The sequence below is a fragment of the Coregonus clupeaformis genome, unplaced genomic scaffold, assembly GCF_020615455.1.
Source record: "Coregonus clupeaformis isolate EN_2021a unplaced genomic scaffold, ASM2061545v1 scaf1416, whole genome shotgun sequence".
NCBI classification, from domain to species: domain Eukaryota; kingdom Metazoa; phylum Chordata; class Actinopteri; order Salmoniformes; family Salmonidae; genus Coregonus; species Coregonus clupeaformis.
In genome coordinates this window covers 69,498-77,293 of record NW_025534870.1, presented here as the reverse complement: position 1 = coordinate 77,293, position 7,796 = coordinate 69,498, and the positions used below count along the sequence as shown (strand labels likewise).

At 40.3% G+C, this 7,796-nt stretch overlaps 1 pseudogene; it reads right to left on the bottom strand.

The window, feature by feature from the left end:
• Positions 1-1,040: 1,040 nt before the first annotated feature.
• LOC121572148 lies at positions 1,041-6,904 on the bottom strand (annotated as a pseudogene).
• Between the last annotated feature and the right edge of the window lie 892 nt (positions 6,905-7,796).

Below are 7,796 nucleotides of genomic sequence, written 5' to 3'. Positions count from 1 at the left end.
CTCAAACACATGAGTCATTGTCTTCATCATACAGATCACTCTATGTCTTGTTTCATTTTGAGTGATTGTTTTTCCTTGTTACTAAGTTACACTTTATTATAACTATGTTGAGGGTAGTAGTAATGATCCAGTGATGATGACTGCCTGGCCTTTTAGGTGGTTGCTACTTAAAGCAACTGGAAATTATTTCTAACATGTTATAGATGTGTAATAAGCATGTAATATCTATATTACCTTGTTATAGATTCTTGAACTATCACAGAAAAGCAAGTTGTCAATGATACTTAATCAAATTAGTGAACATTTTGACAACTACAAGTTGCTGCCAAATCTACTGTTGAGGCAGTTATGAGGACTTCCATGTACACTGCTGCTCCCTGTTGAAAGACAAATGGATTGCAGTCCTGCAAGGTGCACTTATACATATTCACATTTTGTCAATAGTTTTTAAAAACTGCTCAGTTACTATGTGAACATTGTCATATTTGAAATCAGTCTCTCAACCATATCAATACTTTTCAAAGTACATTCAGCTGACAAGTTTATTTTAGTTCAGTCTTTTCTTTTGGAGAGAGAGAGAGTTGTGCTCTTAGTGGCATGGATGTTTGTGGTTTTGATGGTGTGTGAAAAGAGAGTGTGGCGAGGACTGACGGTCATTGCTGGGGGTTAGAGTTGAGTTTACGTGAGTGGAAAATCTATTTAGGGAAGTCAGAACACCAAAGAGAGCTGTGATACAGGATACAGCTAAATGAAGACAGTTTGAAAGGCTAAAACACCAGCAATAGATACATATTTACAGTTATAATGCAACCAACCCTCATTTTACATTGAGAATATGCTTGATATGGTTGTTGCACACTGAATCTGTTGGTTGAAAGTGTTGTAGAAATGTAAGGACAGAGAAAAATATGAATGAAAACAATACCTCTAAATAAAAGCAGTTGAATGTTTTATTTGTTCAAAATTGAACCACAGTATCAATGTAAAAAGGAGCTTGACAAAATACAATTAATTGTACCTTACAATAAAAAAGCCACAGTCATACATACAGTGTAGAACACACAAAATCAATGCAAGTTATTAAAGAGGAAAGGTTGTAATTTCAGTCCATGTTTTGGCGTCTCACCCCAGAGTACACAGTGTCTCTCTCCATGGCGTTCCTCTGTCTCCCGGCCTTTGGTTTCTTGTGGACTACGTTCAGAGCTGCGTAATGGAGAGTATCAGGCTCTTGATCCTGAGAGGAATAGCAAATCATTATTATCCAAATATTTGGTATCAGACTAAATATTGCGGTATAGTGAAACAATCCTTCTAATAAAACGCATATTTTCATATTTTGATTGAAGGAAAAATACATTGATTCAGCAACAGCTAAACAAGTGTTAGGTCAGGTTACCTGGTTATCATGACTGGGGACTGCAGGAGCACTTGGCTGAGGTTGCGTTCCTTTTAATCAAACACATTAATCAATATAATCATCATCACCAAACAATGAAGAGCCTTTATGACCAATTTTGACGAAAACATGTCAAATAATGTAATTCTACCAACAATTGATAAGCATACTGTATCTTACACAATAATATTGCTTACCTGTGCAATTGCTAATCTTGTACAAAATGCAAGTAAGGACGATGATGAGGATGACACACAGACCCAACGCTACGCCCAGGAAGTACATGAACAGAAGAAGGTCCTCCTTACAACCATCTGTGAAATATCAAATAGGACACTGAGACACTGAGGGACAAAGCTATGACAATGTTTTATGACACCAACAAGACTCGGCCTGATCTGAGAGTCATACTTTCTTCTCTCAGATACAAAGATATCTGAAGGATATAGAAAAATAAAAGTATCTGAATGATACCTTGCCTGCAATCGAAAGAACTTTGGTTATATAGACTGCATTCTTAAAGTATTCAGACCCCTTGACTTTTTCCACATTTTGTTATGTTACAGCCTTATTCTAAAATGGATTAAATTGTTTTTTTCCCCTCATCAATCTACACATAATACCCCATAATGACAAAGCAACATTTTTTTTGGGTGTGTGCTAATTTATAAAAAATACAACAATGAAATATCACATTAACATAAGTATTCAGACCTTTTACTCAGTACTCTGTTGAAGCACCTTTGGCAGCGATTACAGCTTTGAGTCTTCTTTGGTATGACGCTACAAGCTTGGCACAACTGTATTTGGTGAGTTTCTCCCATTCTTCTCTGCAGATCCTCTCAAGCTCAAGGTTGGATGGGGAGCATCACTGCACAGCTATTTTCAGGTCTCTCCAGAGATGTTCGTACGGGTTCAAGTACGGGCTCTGGCTGGGCCACTCAAGGACATTCAGAGACTTGTCCCGAATCCTCTCCTGCGTTGTCTTGGCTGTGTGCTTAGGGTCGTTGTCCTATTGGAAGGTGAACCTTCGCCCCAGTCTGAGGTCCTGAGCGCTCTGGAGCAGGTTTTCATCAAGGATCTCTCTGTACTTTGCTCTGTTCATCTTTCCCTTGATCCTGACTAGTTTCCCAGTCCCTGCCGCTGAAAAATATCCCCAGAGCAAGATACTGCCACCACCATGCTTCATCGTAGGGATGGTGCCAGGTTTCCTCCAGACATGACGCTTGGCATTCAGGAGAAAGAGTTCAATCTTGGATTCATCAGACCAGAGAATCTTGTTTCTCATGGTCTGAGAGTCCTTTAGGTGCCTTTTGGCAAACTCCAAGCAGGCTGTCATGTGCCTTTTACTGAGGAGTGGCTTCCGACTGACCACTCCCATAAAGGCCTGATTGGTGGAGTGCTGCAGAGATGGTTGTCCTTTTGGAAGGTTTTCCCATCACCACAGAGGAACTCTGGAGCTCTGTCAGAGTGACCTTCGGGTTCTTGGTCACCTCCATGACCAAGGCCCTTCTTTTGGCCGGGCGGCAGCTCTAGGAAGAGTCTTGGTGTTTCTAAACTTTTTCAATTTAAGAATGATGGAGGCCACTGTGTTCTTGGTACCCTTCCCCAGATCTGTGCCTTGACACAATCCTGTCTCAGAGCTCTACGGACAATTCCTTCGACCTCGTGGCTTGGTTTCTGCTATGACATGCACTGACAACTGTGGGACCTTATATAGACAGTTGTGTGCCTTTCCAAATCATGTCCAATCAATTGAATTTACCACAGGTTGACTCCAATAAAGTTGAAGAAACATCTCAAGGATGATCAATGGAAACAGGATGCACCTGAGCTCAACTTCGAGTCTCATAGCAAAGGGTCTGAATGCTTATGTAAATAAGGTATTTGTGTTTGTTAATTTTTTATAAATTATGGGGTATTGTGTGTAGATTGATGAGGATATTTTTTCATTTCATCCATTTTAGAATAAGGCTGTAACATATCAAACTGTGTTAAAACGGAAGGGATCTGAATACTTTCCGAATGCACTGTAGGTTATGCTTTAACAGTATGTCAGAAGTTTCACTTACAGTCAATGTCCAGCTTGGTCCCGTTCCCAAACAGTATTTCCCCACATGAGGCCACAGCACAGTAGTAAGTCCCAGCATCAGAGAGGCTGAGGTTCCTCTTGGGGAGATTGTAGACACAGCTCTGTGTAGAAGACCCAGCATCAGGGCTCTTCTCACACTGATCACTCCTGTCTCCATGGGTGTAAATGATTCCTGGACGGGATTCTCCTGAGCCATGTCTGAACCAATAGACACTGTGTTCTCCTACACAGGTCTCAGTGTGTATTGTACAGTTCAGAGTCACAGAGTCTCCTGGCTGGACTGACTCAGACACAGGCTGCTGTAGCACAGACATGCTGTTGGACTCTGAACCTGAAGAAAGTGAGTAACTAAAGTAAATCTAAGGTGTTTTGGTGAAGAGCATGAAACTACATTTGATGAAGCAGTTGAACGAACATATCAACATACAGGGCCACACAATTTGAAATTGAAGAAAGACATTGTGTTACCTTTGACAATTAAAACAGTTCCCTCTCCAAATGTAATGCTCATAGATGGCTGTAATGGAACAATAGTATGTAGCTGAGTCCCCTGGCTCTGTCTTGGATATGGTCAAGTTACAGCTGTAGTCTCCTCTCCTCACAACCAAATGTTTGGTCTCAGTAAAGTCCTTGATAAAGTTGTTGGAATAATAACTGCCTTGGCCACCATAAAAAGATGACGCCATGAGGAGGGGTTTCTGTCCAAAACTCTGCTTGAACCAATGAAATCTGGTCACAGACACGTTGGGACAAAAGCAAGTGAGAGTCACGGTGCCTCCCAGCTCAGTAACCATCACAGGCGTTGGTTGGATTACGTTTGGTTTGGTAAAAGCAAAAACTGTCAAAGCAAACAAACAAAATGGATCAAAGACATAGACATGGATAAACCATCTTGCTTCACTTATCATATTCAAACTACATACTACAAATGATTTAAAAAGGAACTCAATTAAAATATCTTACACTTACACAAGTTGATGTAAAACAAAAGTACTTCTCTATTCATCATTGTAACATTAGTCCCTTCTGTACTGTATAGTGTGTGGGTCTGAACGTGTGATACCTTATCGGCACCTTATATATGAAGGCACTTTACATGTATCCGTCATACAGTAGGAGGGAACACTGAAACAAGAGATTTTATTGGCTGACTGCAATCTTAGAAGTGTGTCCTCTAGCTTACCATAGTTTGAGCTTCCCGGGAATTGCATTTTTAAGAAGACATTATAAATCAAGTCAGAGTTACTGGATCAAGGCAATCAAATATTGGCTTGATATGGTTGCTTCTTTTTTGAGAGAAATGAAACATTTACTGAAATGATTTCTCTTTTGATGTTTGGACAGGAAACAGTGAAGGATCTCTAGTGCTGCTTATACTACCGACCCCAACACAGCCCAGCCCAAGGGTTAAAGTTATCCAAAATGTAAATTGACCCACCACTGCATAAAAGCTGCATCATAACCCTCCAACATTAAATAGTAATACTAGTTTTAACCGCAATAGCATTGAATAATATATGTTTTTGTTGGCCTAGTTTCAAACCTTTGTTTGATACCAATACCTTCTTTTTTTCCATGAAGGAAGAGTTGACAAAACTATTGAGATGACACTCAATCTTTATCTGCACTTTGTCCTGTTGTTGAATGCTGTAGGGTCCTTAAACGTTTTCAACTCGAGACCCAAATGAGAAATTGACTGTCCTCCCGTGACCAAAATCGACCTCCAACAACCCAAAGTAAGAAGAAATAGTGTGTGATTATAGATGAATCTCATAACTCAGGACCCTTAGTTAAATAAACCCTGCACTGCACAGTTTGGAAAATGCTTTTAGCTTTTTGTTTGTATTCTTGACATACTTTGCACATCTAACTGAGCGGCAGGGGTCTGGTTTTTACTGTCCAGATGAAGATGGGTGTGGAAAGAGCCCCCCCCCACGCCCTCAAATCACCCAGGCATTTACTCTTACACACAAATATTTTCTCCAGTCTATCTGTTGGCAGGTGGACTAGAAATCTGGAGAAACATACTGAGTGAGAGAGAGAGAGAGAGAGAGAGAGAGAGAGAGAGAGAGAGAGAGAGAGAGAGAGAGAGAGAGAGAGAGAGAGCATAAGCGACATTTCATCACCTCAGTGTTAGTCTATGAGAGACCCAGTGATGTTCACCTCAGCAGGTCTCACTCTACACTGAGATGATCCTTCCTGTCACTCACACCACAGGAAGTGATGCATACCCTCACTGGCCCCTCCTCTACCTCAAACCCCAGTCCTATTCTCCTTATAAGGTGCTTCTCAGAATAGGGGGCTGTGATCAGTGCAAAGCCAAGACAGGAAATGCTAAGGGGCAAATAACATCATGACAAAGGTCATTTTTATTTATCTCTTTATTTGTCTTTATAAGTTATCAGTATAATGCAATTGTCTACTGCTGGGTACTTTGCCCCTCAGGGTCACCCTATAAAAATATAAAAAATAAATCACTAACACACACAACAGACATCTAAGTTAAGTGAGGCCAAAAGAGGCAACTGCTCCTCTGCAACCATTAAACAGTTGTGTTTTGACTTCTAACCCTTCCTCTCTAACATTTTACTAGATGCTCTTATCCAGAGCAACTTACAGTTAGTGCGTGCATACATTTTTCATACTGGCCCCCCGTGGGAAACGAACCCACAACCCTGGTGTTGCAAGCGCCATGCTCTACCAACTGAGCTACAGGGGACTACCCACACCCTGTACCACTGAGCTTTGTTGCCTAACCAAGTTGGAGAGAGCTACAGTGGCCCTGAGGTACAACTCACAAACACTACAGAGATATTTACTGATTTACATTTCTAAACATTTATTTTAACTACACATACAATATAGAAGGATTTAAACTTGCATTCAAAGATATGGCACTTTGTCATCTTGTAGCAGCATACACTACATGGGGGTCCAGCTCCTTCTCTGTTCTCCTCTCCATCTTCCTCTTCTTGGAGGTGAAATTCAGGGCGGAATAATTCAATGCATCTGGATTTGCAAACACAATGACATAGACTACAGTTGTAATTTTCACTGTTTCTGAATTGCATATAATTCAGTATTTAATCATCATGCAGTACTTACCTGATCATTTGTGGTTGTCTTTGAGAATCAGGTCCTGAATATGATATAAAAGAGAGACGAGAGAACGGATTAACGGATCATTCCATTCTAGTGTACACACTGACTCTTCTGATCGTCAGTTTACAGTATGTCATGGGAAAAACATCCACATTAAAGGTGTAGTTCACAGGTCCCACATTATCATGAAATGGGCTCCTACCTGTGTTGTGTCTGTTCGTGTCTCGTCTGATCTTGAGGACCAGGATGAGGATGACTATCAGTAGAACAGCAGTCACAACATCCAGGATCACAACCAGGGGAAGGAGGTACATGGTTCCATCATCGTCCTCTCCTGCTAGACTGATAGTTCCATAACAATGTCCTATTAGATTACATTTTATTAAATCACTAGGTGGTCCTTTAATGACAAACCTAAACATTTTGCTTAATTATTATTATGTTTTATCTACATGAGAAAGAAAGACAAACTCAATATTTTTGGATGGTATTTCCTCACCTCCGTTGTGCCCTATAACATCGAGATTAGTAAGAATAAATACTTATTTTGTCTCCAAATTGTAATGATAAAAAAACATGTCCATCAATGGTTTGCCTGTGTTTCATGATAACTCCTGATTAGGTTGATACGCATTTTCAAATGTATCAAAAGCCAGATAAATAGTTGATAACGTACCTTGAATTTTTAGAACTGTTGCATTGACAAAGACCACGTGGCTATGTGGATACAATCCACAGAAATACAGGCCACAGTCAGCTATTTACACTTTTGTGATTTTGAGAAAGATAGTGGTGTTGGTGCTGAACATTTCCAAATTGCTCCTTTGAAAACCATTGTGGAGATCAGCTGTTGAATTAAAGCCGTACATAGATGAGATACAGACAGGCTCTGATCCGTTGACCATGCTATGTGTCCCACAGCCGTTGTAACATTGGAGCACTGCAAGGTGATGGTATCCCCAGTACGGACCTCCATAGTCTGAGACTGAGAAACCGAAACAGAGACCAAACCTGAAATACAAAGAACAAAGTCCTATGTTAATGAATATAATTGTTGATATCACATGTACATGTTAGAAATCAGGAAGAAATGCTGCACTGAACATTCTTTTTATACTTGACTGATGCAGTCAGTCTTACTCTGTCTCCATGTTAGAATTAACAGTAGCTTACTTACTCAATCCATAGAGCAGTAGTGCTGGTAGG